The following is an 18,794-nucleotide window of genomic DNA, read 5'->3' as shown; positions in this document are numbered from 1 at the left end:
ATACAGCCTGATGTGTTTGGAAGCGGAGCAACGGACCGCAGCGACGCGGCAGTATATTTCACGAGACTGAGTCAGAGTTTTATTGCCTGGGTCAGGCTGTGAAGGAGAGGTCCACACGGCGAGGGAACGGCTCCTCTGTCCTGGATGGGTTTCACTGTTTCTCCCCCACATCGACACATTTAAACATTTCCAACTGGAGGAATGTGTGTGTGATCCTGTGAATACACACGTACAATCACAAACTCTGCAACTGGATCATTCTGCACTTTGATGTGCGACATGTACTGTTCACACCAGACACAGACTGTTCACTCTCACATTATCAGACAATGGCCCCCTGGGCTCATATATGCAAAGGGCCCCAACACCTCTCCTATAAGACCAAGACACTCAGACTTTGTGGTCATTTTGTGTCTCTTTGGGGTCATTTTATGTCTTCTTGAGAGCATTTTGTGCCTCTTTGGGGTCATTTTGTGTCTCTTTGGGGTCATTTTGTGTCTTCTTGAGAGCATTTTGTGTCTCTTTGGGGTCATTTTGTGTCTTCTTGAGAGCATTTTGTGCCTCTTTGGGGTCATTTTGTGCCTCTTTGGGGTCATGTAGTGTCTCTTTGGGGTCATGTTGTGTCTCTGAGGTCATTTTGTGCCTCTTTGGGGTCATTTTGTGTCTCTTGGGGTCATTTTGTGTCTCTTTAGAATCATTTTGTGTCACTTTGGGGTCATTTTGTGCCTCTTCGGGGTCATTTTGTGTCTCTTGGGGGTCATTTTGTGTCTCTGGGGTCATTTTGTGTCTCTTTGGGGTCATTTTGCGTCTCTTTGAGGTCATTTTGTGTCTCTGGGGTCATTTAGTGTCTCTTTGGGGTCATTTAGTCTCTTTGGAGTCATTTTGTGTCTCTTTGGGGTCATTTTGTGTCTCTTGGGAATCATTTTGTGTCTCTGGGGTCATTTTGTGTCTGTTTGGAGTCATTGTGTGTCTCTGGGGTCATTTTGTGTCTCTTTGAGGTCATTTTGTGTCTCTGAGGTCATTAAGTGTCTCTTTGGGGTCATTTTGTGTCTCTGGGGTCATTTTGTGTCTGTTTGGAGTCATTTTGTGTCTCTTTGAGGTCATTTTGTGTCTCTGAGGTCATTAAGTGTTTCTTTGGGGTCATTTTGTGTCTCTTTGAGGTCATTTTGTGCCTCTGGGGTCATTTTGTGTCTCTGAGGTCATTAAGTGTCTCTTTGGGGTCATTTTGTGCCTCTTTGGGGTCATTTAGTGTCTCTTTGGGGTCATTTTGTGTCTCTTTGGGGGCATTAAGTGTCTCTTTGGAGTCCTTTAGTGTCTCTTTGGAGTCATTTTGTGTCTCTTTGGAGTCATTTTGTGTTTCTGGGGTCATTTTGTGTCTCTTGAGGTTGTCATTTTGTGTCTCTGGGGTCATTTAGTGTCTCTTTGGAGTCATTTTATGTTTCTGAGGTCATTTAGTGTCTCTTTGGGGTTATTTAGTGTCTCTGAGGTCATTTAGTGCCTCTTTGGGGGCATTAAGTGTCTCTTTGGAGTCATTTTGTGTCTCTGGGGTCATTTTGTGTCTCTTTGAGGTCATTTTGTGTCTCTGGGGTCATTTTGTGTCTCTTTGGAGTCATTTTGTGTTTCTGAGGTCATTTAGTGTCTCTTTGGAGTCATTTTGTGTCTCTTTGGGGTCATTTTGTGTCTCTTTGGAGTCATTTTGTGTCTCTGAGGTCATTTGGTGCCTCTTTGGGGTCATTTAGTCTCTTTGGGGTCATTTTGTGTCTCTTTGGGGACATTTTGTGTCTCTTTGGGGTCATTTTGTGTCTCTTGGGAATCATTTTGTGTCTCTGGGGTCATTTTGTGTCTCTTTGAGGTCATTTTGTGTCTCTGAGGTCATTAAATGTCTCTTTGGGGTCATTTTGTGTCTCTTTGAGGTCATTTTGTGCCTCTGGGGTCATTTTGTGTCTCTTTGGAGTCATTGTGTGTCTCTGGGGTCATTTTGTGTCTCTTTGAGGTCATTTTGTGTCTCTGAGGTCATTAAGTGTCTCTTTGGAGTCATTTTGTGTCTCTTTGGGGTCATTTTGTGTCTCTTTGGAGTCATTTTGTGTCTCTGAGGTCATTTGGTGCCTCTTTGGGGTCATTTAGTCTCTTTGGGGTCATTTTGTGTCTCTTTGGGGACATTTTGTGTCTCTTTGGGGTCATTTTGTGTCTCTTGGGAATCATTTTGTGTCTCTGGGGTCATTTTGTGTCTCTTTGAGGTCATTTTGTGTCTCTGAGGTCATTAAATGTCTCTTTGGGGTCATTTTGTGTCTCTTTGAGGTCATTTTGTGCCTCTGGGGTCATTTTGTGTCTCTTTGGAGTCATTTTGTGTCTCTGAGGTCATTAAGTGTCTCTTTGGGGTCATTTAGTGTCTCTTTGGGGTCATTAAGTGTCTCTTTGGAGTCCTTTAGTGTTTCTTTGGGGTCATTTAGTGTCTCTTTGGAGTCATTTTGTGTCTCTGGGGTCATTTTGTTTCTCTTTGGAGTCATTTTGTGTCTCTGGGGTCATTTAGTGTCTCTGGGGTCATTAAGTATCTCTTTGGGGTCATTTTGTGCCTCTTTGGGGTCATTTAGTGTCTCTTTGGGGTCATTTTGTGTCTCTTTGGGGTCATTAAGTGTCTCTTTGGAGTCCTTTAGTGTCTCTTCGGGGTCATTTTGTGTCTCTTTGGAGTCATTTTGTGTCTCTGGGGTCATTAAGTGTCTCTTTGGAGTCCTTTAGTGTCTCTTCGGGGTCATTTTGTGTGTCTTTGGAGTCATTTTGTGTCTCTTTGGGGTCATTTTGTGTCTCTTTGGAGTCATTTTGTGTTTCTGGGGTCATTTTGTGCCTCTTTGGGGTCATTTTGTGTCTCTGAGGTCATTAAGTGTCTCTTGAGGTTGTCTTTTGTCTCTTTGAGTTCATATTGTGTCTCTTTTGTTGTTGTGTGTCTCCTGTAGGGCATTTAATGTCTCTCTGAGGTCATTTTGAGTCTTTTCCTGGTCCTGACATGTAACAGTAATTTGAGTGACGTTTTGCAGATGAAGGCCAGGGGCCCCTGGCACTTTCGGCCCCTGGGCCAGTGCATGGTCGGCCTGTTTAGTAATCTACCCACGTTTGCACATATAAACAGATACATTCCCAACACTAGTTTAAAGGGGATCTCTACAAACTTCGCCGATTCCTTAACTTATGTCTGAACCCAAACCCAGGTCCGAACCCTTAACCTTTAACTCAGGGATATTTAACTGGCTTTGCTCAGGGGCCACATTTGCAACAAAAGTTTCATAATTAATATTTAAATAACTACCTGGACCTGGGGTAATGCACTCTGTCACCCTATTTACAGTCAAAGTACAAAAAAATTCCAGTGTGATTTTATTGAAATTTTACTTTGGCCCGGAGACGGGATGAAGGCTGCCAACTTTACTAGTCTCCTGTCAGATAACAGTGAGATTACAGAGCCTGTTTGCAGATCAGTCATTGAATTCTTTTGTGCCTGCTCTTTAATTTAAGTTTGTGGCTGTTATCGGCCAATAAATTGGTGCATCTCTACTAATTGTTTGATTTTAGCAGAGGACGGTCTCAGTTTGCATTTACATTTATATCTCTTGGATATCTTCCTGCCTTCTGCCCTAAATCTGAGCCCCAAATCTTCTCCCTCTCCTCACCTTTCTGTTCCTGTGAAGCATTATGACCTTTAAAAACACATCACAATCAGATCCGCCGGAGCAAAACCACCTCAAATGAGCGCAGTCGAAGGGCCGACACCCTGACATGGCTTTTCATGCTGCCTGGTCCCCATAATGAACCCGAGCTGGCAAAAAGTGACTTAAAAAAATCCTCCGTCTGGCTGGCCGACCTCGCACGAGAGCGGAGATCAATAGTAGGCGGCTTTGATAATTGCTCGGCGCTTCATTAAAAGCATGGCGAGCTCGTGGAGGATGCCCCCTCTTCTCGCCGCGGACGGGGCCACGTCACATCAGAGGCCAGATTAAAAAAAAAATAAATTAACACACACTTAAACTTCTTCCTTCTCTGGCCGTGATGGTAAACACGTTGTGATTGGCTTTAGGAGGAGATGAGCGAGGTATCAAAGCCAGTTAATTTGCCCGGTTAGGAGAATCTGTCAGCGCTTAGAAAACCTTAAGGAGGAGGACACTGTCGGCTTAAATAGGACGTGACGTGTCCAAAAGCCATGACCGACCATCTCCATCTCGCAGAGCAGCACACACACTGGAGAGATTGTGTTGTTGTGGCTCCAGCACACGAGCAGAATCACTTACATCAGCTCCGCTTTCTCTTGAATTCTTTAAGATTTCATTTACTTAAAAAAGAGAAAAAGCTCCTGAATCTACTCGCTGCTGCTGAAACGAGGTTCATTAAGGTTTTGATGTGACTGGATAATCACCCTTCAAAATATAAGCAGCGCTGGTAAACATGAATTATCAGGGGAGGAGGATGGGGGGAGGAGAAACCCAGCAGCAGCAGCAGCAGGACCTCATTGGTAATGCAAAACTTTAATACTGGCGACTGAAGGGGCTTGACATGCCGAGGTGTAATGTCAGCTATCGATTGATCGGCGGTCGGGTGTCTCAGTGTCAGGCCCCATTGACATTCTCTCATCTTACGATGGAGGGAACTTGTTATATCTGTTTACGGCCGCGTGGATGTGCCAGGAATTCCTCGTCTCAGCCGCGGCTCGCTCTTCTTCTTCTTCCCCTTTTTCTGGGAAGGAATCGTAACGGATCTTCCAGCGTGTTAGCCGCGGCTCGGGCTGTTGACTGTAAGTGCAAAGGCAATTGATCACCCCCTCCTCCACAACACACATGCTCACACGTGTAAACATGCACAGCACAGTTTCCCCTTACAGAGCAGGAGGCTTTTTAAAGAGCTGATGAACCTGGAAACTCACTGGTTTGAGTTTCTGTTCAGGTTTTCGAAGGCCAGAGCTGATATTTTTAGACTTAAAGGAGCACTTCACCCCCAAACGACCACCTGTGTATCAGTTACTGAGCCTATTGCGTGGGATTCATGTTTTTGTTGCATGCCGGTGAACGAAGAATCCAAAAACAGAGAAAATTCTTTGTTGCTGCCTCCATCAGTTTGTGTTATTGTGTGAGTTTGGAGTTTTAAAGGGTTCGTTCCGAGTCCCCAAAGTCACACAATAGCACAAACTAATTAAATGATCGAGGCAGTGGCAGCTCCCGTGTTCAGCGAAGTACAATTACTGCTTTTGTCAGTGGCGTTCGGCTTTCAAGAGAGCGTAGATAAGTTTCACTTTGGGAAGTACCGGGCATATGCAACACATTCTCGTGTCGTGTGAGACAAGTGGTTTCAACTTCGACCTTGCCGGACAATTTAACGCTCAAGAAGAATATTTGTCAGTGAAAATCTCGAAATCTGCTCTTCGGGACAACGATGCAGAAACATGTTTTGTCTGTCATTTTTGTTGTTGCCATAAAACGAGTGACGAGTTCAGACTGTGCCGAAAGAATACTTGAACCTTTATCTGAAGATCAAACCCTGTCTAAGACACTTCGGTTTTATGTGTTTGGTTTTTCCAACTTGCTTCAGTTTTCTCTATTATTGCGCCGCAGCACATCTTATTCCTTTGAAAAGTTGTAAATTCTGCAAACAAATTGATTTCTGTTGTGTTGCTGTGGGAGTGGCAGGAGATATTTTGGGTGACCTTGGTCCTGAAGTAAGTGTTGGTTGTTGACGTTCTGGGACGCCTTGTCAACTTCTACCTGTTACATGCATTGTTTTCACAGAAGATGTACAGTTTGCATACAGTCTCTTTCAAAATAAAAGCACTACATCCGTACAACACCATGAATTAACATTTTTTTTTCCTTCAACAACAAACAAAACGCACGTGGTTACATTTCGGTGGTAACATCCCATCCTTCACCCCTCCCACCAGCCCTACTCAGATGGCTTTCTTCGCCAGTGTCTGACGCCAGAAGCCTCTGATCAAGTGGCGTTTTTTGATGACTTTGGAGTAAGACCTCGTTGGATTACGTGGATTATACTTCTTTCGTCGGCCCCTTCAAGATTTAGCAGTGTTGCAATCACAACAATCAATGCAAATCCAGCCATTCCTCGTGAATTCTGCATGACCTTGCAATTTTGTCCAATCACCACGACTTTACTGCATTTGTGTCTGTGTCACTCTGCAGTTACCTGTTTCACTCTCGTGAACCTCGCTGTTGCTTTCTGAATCATCCTGACTGGCTCTGGCGTATATAACAAAAACACTTTGGACCAGATGTTTTTCAGTATTTGTTTTATTTTATGGCAATATTGGCTCTGAGAAGGCATTAATCACAGAAATCCTAGAGGGCTATTTGACTTCTCGTTTTGGTGTGTTAAAAGACTCTACCTCCAAAATCCTACATTTCCCATTACACCTGGTGATGCTGCATTTACCTACTCCTCGGATGGTCCCATTTCTTGAGTTGGAAAGTCCTTCTTCCAATGTCGTTGTGTGATGAGCTTCAGTTCGTAATGTAGAATCAACATTGACGCTGCAAATCAGATGTTAAACAAAACATTTGAAGCTTTAGGGGCTGCACGCACGCCGGAAAATGCGAGGTCAAGCATTGGGCGCTACTCTTGTGCTTATTCTGTACCAGCTTTCAAGAGCGCGACAGCATCATATAGCCTACTTACCTGAACTCCTGAGTGCAGAGCTGATCTTCTTCCAGGAGCTGTTTATAAGTGTGTAGGCCTATCGTCCGTGGGACAGATGTAAAGCTCTGGGTAGCCCTGCACTAACATGATCAACTTTTCCATGTTTATCAGACGAAGACAGAAGAAGGGAAAGATATCCGTCGGCTGTGATTGACTGGTCCTCGTCACATGACATGCGCTGCACGCCGTTGCTTTCCAGAAGTTGAACTAAGTTTATCTCAGGGCACAAGTTTGACAACATTAGACAAACATTTACTTCCGTCCGCCATGTTTCTGCATATATGACGACAAGTTTTTGCTGACTTTCGGAGTTGTTCCAACTTTCCCCGTCGGGAACTCATTTTTTGACTTATTCCAACACCACAGGAACGCAGGATGAATGCCCAAGTCTTCTGAACTCGTCCATGCCCCAGTCTGTAGCAAAAAAAAAAGAAGATAGATATTTTACTGACAGTTGTACAGTAATCTCTCTCTGCTGCACCCAGACCTGCCGCTCTGTTGTACCTCCCTTCTTTCCTCCTTTATTTTGCTCCCTCTCCACCTCCCCCACCCCAGACGCTGACCTACAGTTTATCACATCACGTATCACACCTCCAAAACTCGCTCTTCATGCATGCATGCACGCCTGCACACGGCGCATATGTATTTTCTCAAAACAAACTCCCAAAGACCCGGAGCGAGCGTGTGTTGTTAGGTGACAAGTCAGCGCCGCCACCAACCACCAACCAGCCCCCGCCACCACACCCTCCCCCCTCTGTACAAAAATAAAAACACACAGAGAGGTGGCAGGGAGCGTCTACACCCCCCCCCCCGGTCCATCGCTCTCAGCAGGGGTTATTGATTGTGACGTGCGCTCGCAGTGCACCTTCCCAGTCGCCTGTCAGCCAGATGCATGCTGGCAGGTCCGGTCCTCCCCCCCTTGACAGCTCCCGCGCGGCAGGGAGGTTGCAGGGGTGGCGATGGTGTTGGAGAGGGGGGGGAGGCGTTTGTCAGGGAGCCAAACAGAGAGAGAAAGACAGCTGGCGGGGCCCTGGCCCTCGATTTCTCCCCTCTGTGCTCTCCCTGCAGAAGGTGAACCTCGACCCCTCGACCCCCCTCAGCCTCGCTCTTGTTTGCGTCGTTGTCATCGTCGCTACAAGGTGAGTGGAGCTGCCTGCGCGGGTTAGCCTCTGTTTGAGGATCCCCAGGTCTGTCACAGTGCATTCTTTCCACTTTTTCACCCCAAAAAGCCCCTCAGGATACAGATGAACCGTTTCAGTCTGTTCTCTACATTACTGTCGCTTTTCACCGCCGCGTTTAGTATGACAAATCCTCCCCTCCCCTCCCCTGCCCTCCCCGTAACAACCAACCAACCAACCCCCCACCTGCGCAGCTTGTTTAACGCCAGCGCCTCCAGAAGGTGCATCCCGCGCGTGCTCTGCGGCTGAGACAGGTAATGAGTTAGCTCGGGGGAGGCCGACATGACTGCACGCGTGTGAGAGTGTGAAATTACCTGACACAGCTTTCATCGGCGCAAGGTGCTTCCCCCGTCTGTGTGTTCGCAGCCGTGGGATTTGTACACACATGTTCACAGAGAGAGAGTGGAGGGAAGGAGGTGGGAGAACATAGCATATGCCACTTGGTGAACGCTTTAATCCAAACCGCCTAATGGCGCTGTGACTGTGTGAGGCTCCACTGGCTGTTTGAAAAGTGCTCCGTTCACATCAGCACTCAGATACACAGAACACTGCTTCAGGTGCATCAGTAATGAGCATGAAGAGACTCGGTTAGTTTAACCGGTAGTCAGGTTTGCATTCAGCTTCTGACGTGGATTTATCCCGTCACTGTATCCTGAGTCAAGTCTTAAAGTAAATCTAAAATATTCATATTCAACCAAAGCTACAAAGTTTCCCACATTATTTGAATCTTAGTAAACCTTTAAACGTGCAGTGTGCAGTGTCACATGCTCTGCCCAGTCTACATTTGTACACCAATATGTGTCGTAAATGGACGAAAAAATGGGCCCTGTCCACCTTATTCCTAGCCCCCATGAGTAATCACTCATCAAGAGTTGTCCTTAAGTAGTAGTGTTCAAGTTGTGCTGTAAGATCACTGGTGTTACTTTGAATAACCTACAGCATCTGTATGAAGAGAGGATCACCTCTAAAGATCGGTCATTTGTCTCAGACTCTCAGCGCCACCTCAAAGTTGAGTTTGAGATGCTTCCATCAGGGCCGAGGTTTTGCCTCCTTAAATGTAGCACTAAGCATTACGGATCGTCCTTTGTCCTGTCTGCTATCCCTTATCTTAACGAGCAGTGACCACTAATTGTCAATGACTTACCCCTGACAGTGTGTGAATCTGGATTCTGGGTGTTATGTATTGTACTGACTGTATCCTTACCTTACCTTACCTTACCTTACCTTACCTCTCCTCAGAGGAGGTCTGCATTGCCACAACCTGTAGTTACATTTCTGGGTAGGTGCGCGTCAGGCTACGGCCTAGGTACACCATCGATTCGAGGGAGAAGTATAGAGATAGTGCCTTTTTGCAAACTTCAACTGTATCATTTTATTATTGTCTATGTTGACCTGTGACACCCGAACTGAACCTTTGCTTACCTTTAAACATCATGAAGAAGATAAAATGACACCTTCTTTGTGCGTTTGGCACCTACTGTCAGTGCTGACACATATAATTGAATTAAACCCTATGATAAAACCGAACAGCACAGTCATCTTAAGAACAGACTTTATGACAGAACAGTTGTTCATTGCACTGAACTTGTCCTGCTGCACAGTGTGAGGCAGTATTGACTCCACTCTGCAGCATCACAGTGTTTCACTGAAAGGTGAACAAGCTGTGGTGGACTGAGAGTAATAACCAGCACGTGTCGGGACAAGCCCGAAATACTAAATGGATCATAAGTAATAATCACCCCAGGGTTGCAGACAATAAGCCCCCCCCCCCCCCTCCTCCCCCCTCAGTATCTCAATCCATTTGTCTTGGAAAAGGAAATTACTAAATCCAATACAGTTCGATAAAAATCTGGCCTGTCTGGATCGGCTGCTGGAGGATAATGCGGCCTGATAAAGGCGCTCGTTTCCGGCCGCGCGCCATCCGTCATCCGGGGGTTGCTCCCCTGGTCAAGCTGTCTGCTGCTCCAATAGATGACTGCAGCAGTCTGAGCTGCTCGCTCTGCCGCCTCATGGCCTCCGCTGCCGGGGTTACAAAGTTTAGTTGCTTGCAAGGGTCGACTCTGTACTGTACAAACTGTAGGAGTTATTTAGCTGCTTGTCACGGCCTGGATCACAACAACACTCAGGGTTACTGCAGGATGCAGAACTGTAAGACGCTTCCTGTCTTTGTCCCTGCGAGCCTTACAGCTGGTTGATTGTGATGTTGATGATGGAAGAATGGCTCTTGATACAGTAACAGGGTATTATTGGTGTGAATGCCTGTGAATAAGTCTTTGTTTTACAAGTCACAAGAAGTTAAGAGTCAAGTCCTTAACTTTGAGTTTCCAGTCCCAAACAAATCATAATGTGCTCTTCACCAAGTGTAATTCCATGTTTTGAGAGTATCAACGTTAGCTTAGCATTAACTCCCCAACTATGTTATTGTTAGCCTCAACTTACTGTTCTCTGTGCAACTTTAAATGTCAAACAAAGATTGGGAGTTGTTGCATCGCTGTAATTTTCGACCCACTTGTTTTACACACTGCATTTTGGTTTTTAACTGGCGTTCAGTAACGTTACATCAGCTCTTCATGGTTCTCTTCTGCAACATTATTTGACGCTGTCAGATTGGTTCAAATGAAAGGGATCATCTGGGGAAGTAAGTGTTGACATGTTGGGAATTAATATTGTTAATATTAGTTTATTCGGGAAATGAAGGAAGAAGATGATATTTCTCAAGAACACCTTGAGAAATATCTTAAAATTGGGCAGTTGACTTGGAGTCGAAGATGAATGATTCAATTTTGGTGGTCAGAGGTCAAAGTCACAGTGACCTTGTCTGTCCCATTCTCGTGAACGTGACATCCCAAGAATGCCTTGAGAGAATTGCTTCAAATTTGGCACAAACGTTCACTTGGATTAATAATAAACTGATTAGATTTTGGTGGTCAAGGTCACTGTGACCTTGCGCCTGTCTCAATCTTGTGAACGCGACATCTTAAGAACACATTGAGGAAGTTCCTTAAATTTGGCACAAACGTTCACTTGGACTCAATGACGAACTGATTGGATATTAGTGATCAAAGGTTAAGGTCACTGTGACCTTGCGCCTGTCTCAATCCTGTGAATGCGACATCTTAAGAACACCTTGAGGGAATATCCTTAAATTTGGCACAAACGTTGATTTTGTGGTCGAAGGTCAAAGGTCCCTGAAGTTACATCACTTTGACTATCGGGTAGCACCATGACCTCTGACTCATGTAAGTCTCTGTGTCACTTTTACAGTTTACATTCCAGAAGAGTGAGCATGCCTCACTGTCACTGTTAGCTGAATATCTGAGATGTAATGTAATCGAATACACTGTGCGTCCTGCAGGCTGACCTCACAGCTGTAGGCATGTGTTGTTGGCAGGAGAGCGGCGTGAGCACAGAGGGGCTGTTCACTCTTAAAAGTGCAGTTTAATCAGGGTTAAGAGACGCACTCGGCACTTAAAAGTTGCTCAAATCATCTCTGAAGGGAACCTCTTGGTGTTGTTGAGTTCTCTGCACTAAAGAACCTGTAAATGTTGAAGTCATTTTGCTTTTTGAGAGAGTCCTGAGAAACCCTCATCACTGTGAATTCACAATAGGATTCAGTGTGTAGAAATAGGGCGCAGAAATGAATACTAATCGCCTATTACGATGCAGATTTGCTTAACAACTCGCTCTCGGCGGCCTGAGGGAGAACAGGATGCGTCGTCTTTTACTTAAGGTGCTGCGTGACCTCTGCACAACCCGCTATTAAAGAGGGACAAATGTTGCTGCTGTTAATGAGCAAAGAGCAGCGGAGCTCATAAAAAGGTGTAAATATTGGGACACTATCACAGACGGAGGGAAGAAAGAGAAGGAAGTGTAGTGTTAGCAAAGTGTAGCTTCACTTTATGGAATTAAGGAGTGAAGGGCTCAGCTTAAATTTATTTATGAGGAGAATTTAGTCAGTAGATAAAAATGGACAGGCACTGATGAAGATTTGCATTTTTGTATACATATTTCAGCTAACGGTTCAGTTCAGTTTAGAAATGAACACTCAAGGCAGTGAATGTGGGTCAATGACAGTGTGAAAGGTGTCAGACAGTCGTGGTCCCCAGAGGATGAGTTCCTTTGACTTTGAAGATCACCTGAGTTTTCATCAGTGCAGGGGTCAGCAAGCTTTACGATCAAGAAGAGCAAAAAATTTGACCATAAATTATTTGCAAAATCTGCCTGGAGCCTTCGAGTCTTACGGTAAAACTACACATTAAGTCTAAGTTAGCCTATCGACATTATCGAGTGCTATCTTAAGGTCAAAAATTTCTCCAATACTTTGCATCATCTATCTGGTAGTCTGCACACATTTGTTCGTTGGAACCAGAGAATTTTTATGCCTCAGTGCTGGTGACAGCCATGACCGAAGGCTTTATGTGTTTGGGTTGTCCATCCGTATGTACTTAGGTACATCCAACTGTCCGCCCCATTCTCCTGAACCCGATATCTCAATAATGCCATGTGGGAATTTTTTCAAATTTGGCACAAATATTCACTTGGACTCTAGAGCCCCTTTTACTCTGCCAGATTTTCCGCGAATGTTGGGCCGTTTTGCCGGCAAGCTGCGAGCGTTTAGACACACAGAGCCAGAATGGCGAGTTGATCCGAGGTGCCCAATTTTCCGCCTCGTAGGGTAGACATATTGGTGGAACCCTTTTGGTTTAAACAGACCGAGGCGGCCTTCTGCAACGGGAGGGGCTGTTGATGACGCCGCATGGTGGTGGATAAACAGGAAACAGCTGATAGCAGGAATTAGCGAGCAGCTAGTAGCAAGAGGGAAACACAAACCTGACAGACACTGTAAAGATGAGCAACTGGGGAGACAAGGAATTGTGCGCCCTCCTTGTCCTTGCAGACGAAGAGGCCATTAACCGTCAGATGACGGGGACGGTGAAGAACGGGCCGACTTATGAGAGAATCGCCGAAGGACTGACCAGCCGCGGCTTCCCTCCCACGTCACTGTTTACGTCACACGCTGAGCTACACGTTTTGTTACTTGCTCACGCCCCCCATTGCCCCGAAAAAGGCACATTCTGTATAAACAAAAGTAGGTAGGCGGCATTTTGCTGCACTCCCTGATTTTGTTTTTATACTGCCAATGCTGAAAAAAGAGTGATTGGGCTTTCCTGCAGATTTGCACAACTCCTATCTAAAAAGGGCTTAGGATGTATTGATTAGAAGTTGATAGGTCAAGATCACTGTGACCTTGCATCCCTCTTATTCCCGCAAAAGCATACAGCCACATGGTGGTTATCCTAGGTGTTTTTTTGTGTAAATTCTTAAGACTTATTGTGCTGCATGCAAACTTGTCACCTTTTGACAGTTTTGGATCGAAAGTGTTACAAGAACGAGTCCTTAAACCCAGAAATTAGTTAGCATTTTAGCACTCCCAGTCCCCGCACCTTGATGTCTATGGATTTTTTAAGGTCTGTGGTTCACACAAGCTTAAGAAAACATTTTAATGTTTGGTTTAACGACATAAAACACGTCAGCAAATTCCCAGCTCATGAATTTTGAAGGTTTTAAATGTGTTAAAAAAGGCGGTTGCTAACTAGATTTTTTATTTTGTTTATAAAGAGGGAAAAATATAATGGGAACAATAATATAATATGTTCTACTCAATATGGTAAGGTAAAATAGTACAAGTATACCAAAGGCAGCAGTGCTTAGTTTATTTTTCTAAGGACAAAAACATAGATAGAGGAAAGACGTCCAACTTTCTGCGTAGTAGTGTGGATTCAATGGCCACAGTGGACTAAGATGTGAAATATGGTCCAAAAATCTACCGAGAAGTTGAGTCTGAAAAAGCATGGAATTTTAAATTGTGAAATGGATGGGAGAAATGATAACTCTACAAGGGCAGTAAGTGATGTAGAAGTGGATAACGACACACCTGGAGATGAGGCAGAAGTTCTTCATATCACCAGTTCAACATTCAGCTCTCTCAGTGTGAGTTAAAATCTGCATTTTCACAGAGGTGTTCCTGCACTCCTCTTTGTTTTCGTCAGTACGGACCAACTCTGAGTGATTTGACTCGAGAGGCCACTCTGGTCACCCGCCCGCCCTTCTGAAGGCTGAATAATGTGAGCTCCTCAATTCGATTCACGTCCCTGTCGCAGCATTTCAAAAGACACTTAATTTCATACTTGTTTACGGCTCTCTCCAGAGATCTAAAGTTCAAAATTGCATGCATTTTTAATTCCAAATTAAGCCAGGGAAGAAGAGGGAGGAGGAGGAGGAGGGGGGGAAAAATTCCATGTTCACTTCGCCACATTTTGACAAACATGACCTCCCCTTGCTGGGGTGGAGGGATTATGTGGAACAAAAGTTGGCCCACTCGCCGTACCAGGGCTTAAGGCTATTGGGGCGACAGATTAGAATATCTTTCACCCTCTCCGGGAGATAAGAGAGACGCAACCATCAAGAAACGGTGCAAAACATAATGAACTCGTGATCTCCCGCCACCAAAGAGCATGTGTGAAGTTGAGATTCATAAATCTTCAAAACAGTAATGCAGATTTGTGGATTTTTTTTCTTCTTCCGCGACTTATGCGTCTCCTAATGCTTAAAACATGATCTGTGTTATCAAAGGTTGGAAAATCTTCCTGCCCATTGTCTTTTCCTCGAGGAGTCCACTTCCAGCCCAAACTATCACGCCCGGCTCGGCTGTTTTGTTGCCGTATTCCGTTTCTTATTATCCCAGATAATTACAAATATGTCAGACGTGTCACCGTATGACGTCCGCTGATGCCGGCACGTTGGCGAGCGGTGCAGCTGAAATGACACGGTGATATATCTCACCCTCTCCCGCTCTCAATTAGCTCCCGGTGCTCCAGGTTAATGGAACTTTTGATTGGGGAAAACTCGGGTTTCCTGGACGCCCAGTTTCCTTGTAGATGGGACGTATGGGGGGTCGACCCCGTCCTTATCTGCTGTTGCAGAAAGGCGAGTTACTCTTATGTGTGTTTTCCACTCTGGAGGAGTACCTAAATGCACCGACCACCATGCTTTTATTTGGCTTCCTTTACATTTTACTTTGACGTTTGTGTAATGAAAGCGAGCTGGAAGTGCACTGTAAAAACTGATGTTTAATACAAGTTAGATAATGCATGAAATTAGACCAAAGGAATCTGTAATGGGTCAAAAATGTAATAAACATGCAACTGTGACAGATTTAAAGGTAAAATAGTGCACTCACAAACTGCATTTAATACCAGGTATGACCTCACACACAGTGTATTGCATTTTTAGCCAATGATGTCATGATTTAATAATACTGAGGTGTGTTATTTGTGCAGGATAATCATTGTTATTAGTTAACAATTAAAACAGGGATGTGATTTGTGCAGAAATTAAATTAAATTAAATTAAATTTGAATTTAAATGTAATTCAAATAGAATTAAATTGAATTAAATTAAATTGAAATAAAATAAAAATTAAATTAGATTAAATTAAATTAGATGTAAATCAAATTCAGTTGAAATAAAATAAAATTAAAAATAAATTAGATTAAATTAAATTAAAATCAAATTCAATTCAATTGAAATAAAATAAAATAAAAAATTAAATTAGATTTAAATGAAATTGAATTAAATTCAATTGAAATAAAATAAAAATAAATTAAATTAGATTAAATTCAAGTAAATTTTAATCAAATTTAATTCAATTGAAATAAAATAAAATGAAAAATAAATTAAATTAGATTAAATTAAATTTAAATCAAATTCAATTCAATTCAATTGAAATAAAATAAAAAATAAATTAGATTAAATTAAATGAAATTAAATTAAATAATAACAACAACAATAATAATGATAAATACATATTTTGGCTGCCAGAGTGAAATAAAAAGGATTTGAGAACATCTAAACGCTGAAGAGTCCTTTGCCAATCACATGCCTGTCAAATGTTATAGCCCTTATATGGTGATAATGACTAGATGATGTAACAATGTGTTGTTATTATTACATCATAATGCAGCATATTATAATCCGATCCCTTTCAGAGGCACCTTGCTGCATAAGTTTGCATTTTAATGAGGAAAAACAGATTTTCCTTTCAAAATAAAACCTCTCTACAAGTGAGATGGACTACAAATGCAAGTTAAACATTTTATTAAAGGTACAATCTGAAAGATATGGCCACATTTTTTTGTTGAAAACACTGAAAATGTATCTATGTATAGATATCCACTAAAATTAGCATGCTAACCAGCTAGCCTGACCTGTCTTTTAAAGACCACTTGAGTCACTGTAGCATCATGTCTGTCAAAATGTCCATTCACAAACTCTGACACAACTCCTGCAGCATAATCAAAGTTTCATGTGTCCAGTCGTATCAGTACACATCAGTACAAACGGCCTCATGCATGGCCGAGCGGCGTGCCTTTGAACTCTGAGTTCAAACACATGCCCAGGAACGCTCAGGGGGAGCAACTCGTAGGCGGAAGTGTTTCATCTTGTGATTGATAGGATTTTGCTGTTGTTACATGTCGACCCTGATTACTTCAGTTTATGAAGAGTGGTCACCTTTTTGGATTCTTTGTTCACTGGAGAACAACAAAGTTCTTGTCACAAATTTGGAGGTGGCATTAGGTGAGTAATTTATATACGAATGTTCAAGTAAACAGAGTGTTGGTGATTTGTGTTCCTCATTAGGCAGTGATGCTGCAGCTCTGCAGCTAAGAGTTGGTTTCAGTGGCTTCTTATGTTTGTGTCTTGCCACAAAATTTGGATCGACTTCGACAGGAGTCAGCTGGAGTGAAGGTTCAGCTTCTCACGTCAAATGAAAGTTTGTCACCAATTAGTTGTTCTTGGAATGAATGTGAAAGGTTTTGTTGATTTGTCCAAGTGGAAAAATGACCAGATTCTTTAATCAGTGTCCAGGAAGAGTGAGCTCAGTCCAGTAGAGTCATGTCCGACCATCTGAGAACACACATTAAACACACATTAAACACGGCTTAATAGAGACAGTTTCAAACACAAGTTCACAAATCAGCTTCACTATAACTCGCAGCATTCACAGACAAACACTTGTCTTTATCTGGACACATTTTCCCCACAAATACAACATGCTAACGTTATTAGCACAAGCTTATGGCATTTTACATTGTATAAATTAGCCTACCAACTAGCGGACTTTTCCTCTACTCATATAAAACCAGGGTCAACAGCAACATTTAACAACGGTGACGGCACATAATGTGGCTCCATTACAGCTCACAAGGTTCACTGACAAAACAACTGTCTGATACTAAACACGTTTTCCAAACAAATACAACATGCTAACGTTATTAGCACAAGCCTATGGCATTTTACATTGTATAAATTAGCCTAGCAGCTAGCGGCCTTTTCCTCTTCTCATATAAAACCAGGGACAACAGCAACATTTAACAAAGGTAACGGCACAAAATTCAGCACCATTACAACTCACAAGGTTCACTGACAAAACAACTGTCTGATACTAAACATGTTTTCCAAACAAATACAACATGCTAACGTTATTAGCACAAGCCTATGGCAGTTTACATTGTATAAATTAGCCTAGCAGCTAGCGGACTTTTCCTCTACTCATATGAAACTAGGGACAACAGCAACATTTAACAAAAGTAACGGCACAAAATTCAGCACCATTACAACTCACAAGGTTCACTGACAAAACAACTGTCTTATACTAAAGAAGTTTTCCAAACAAATATAACATGCTAACATTATTAGCACAAACCTGTGGCATTTTACATTGTATAAATTAGCCTAGCAGCTAGCAGGTTTTTCCTCTTCTCATATAAAACCAGGGACAACAGCAACATTTAACAAAGGTAACGGTACATAATTTGGCTCCATTACAACTCACAAGGGTTACCGACAAAACAACTGTCTTATACTATTTCCAAACAAATAAAACATGCTATCGTTATTAGCACAAGCCTATGGCATTTTACATTGTATAAATTAGCCTAGCAGCTAGCAGAGATTTCCTCTGCTCATATGAAGCCAGGATAAATCACACACAAGACTTAAAATGCTTCTTTGTGGAGGCTTTATTGTCTTCACAATTTATTGTTTTAGTGTAACAAAAAATGAGGCGTCACAGTTGCTTCGTCTTCTCTTTTACGTGTAGAGCAAGTGAGGTTCGGGCATTTCCATCAGCAGTGACGATGGCTCCAAGAGAGACAAGACAGAATCAAGCTGAAGAGGTCGCCTGTCTTCCTCGGATCCCAAAATAGCCATAAACTTTGTTTTACCTTCGTTAACGAGCACGGCATATTCATCACAGGAGTCCTCCAAATATTTCAGTTTCTCAGACTTTCTCTTCACGGTGCCAGAACATGATCAGGTCAGGTTAAATCTTGAAATTCCTGCAACCGTTCCTGCAGAAATGTGAACAGAGATATAGTTTTTTGTCAGAATGAGTAAATTAACAGCTCAGAAGTTCAGAAGAAAGTGGTTAAATGTGTGTTTCTAAGATCCTGTGAGACCGTTTGTCACCAGACACAGAGTGTGGAGGGTAAATCATGGATTACAGTCCATCTCGGCTCCACTAAAGGACCAGCAGAGAGAGAAAAGTGCAGCGACTCGGCCTCACACTGTGTTCCCTCCTCGCCGGCTGGGCAGGGAGGTCAGTGAGATTACTGGACACACAGTCAGCCTCGCGTTCAGCATCCCTCTGCACAAACCTCCTCCGGCCAAACAAAACCCGCTATCAGAGGATGACACGAAACACCAGCCCGCCGGGCATCCTCCTCCTCCTCCTCTCCTCCTCCACCTCCTTTTCTTCCTCCTTCCTCCACTGCTCTGGAGCAAACGCATCAGTGAGTTTCACTTTAGCTTGTTTGCGGCCATGTTGGAGGCAAGGTGACAAGAGCAGTACAAGAGAAACATTCCTGT

The 18,794-nt window shown here is 43.3% G+C and overlaps 2 protein-coding genes across 3 annotated transcripts in view; one reads left to right on the top strand and one right to left on the bottom strand.

The window, feature by feature from the left end:
• The window catches only part of LOC144461887 (uncharacterized), a 128,683-nt gene that overhangs the window by 94,888 nt on the left and 15,001 nt on the right, over positions 1-18,794 (top strand). The gene's annotated exons all lie outside the window — the stretch shown is intronic.
• Positions 18,017-18,794, bottom strand: part of kynu (kynureninase) — a 75,847-nt gene continuing 75,069 nt past the window's right edge. The window contains exon 17 of the mRNA XM_033616038.2: positions 18,017-18,277. The gene's annotated coding sequence lies outside the window, so the exon portion shown is untranslated. The remainder of the gene's footprint in view (positions 18,278-18,794) is intronic.

Source organism: Epinephelus lanceolatus, chromosome 24 (genome assembly GCF_041903045.1).
Source record: "Epinephelus lanceolatus isolate andai-2023 chromosome 24, ASM4190304v1, whole genome shotgun sequence".
Classification (NCBI taxonomy): domain Eukaryota; kingdom Metazoa; phylum Chordata; class Actinopteri; order Perciformes; family Serranidae; genus Epinephelus; species Epinephelus lanceolatus.
This window is presented reverse-complemented; position numbering and strand designations above follow the sequence as displayed.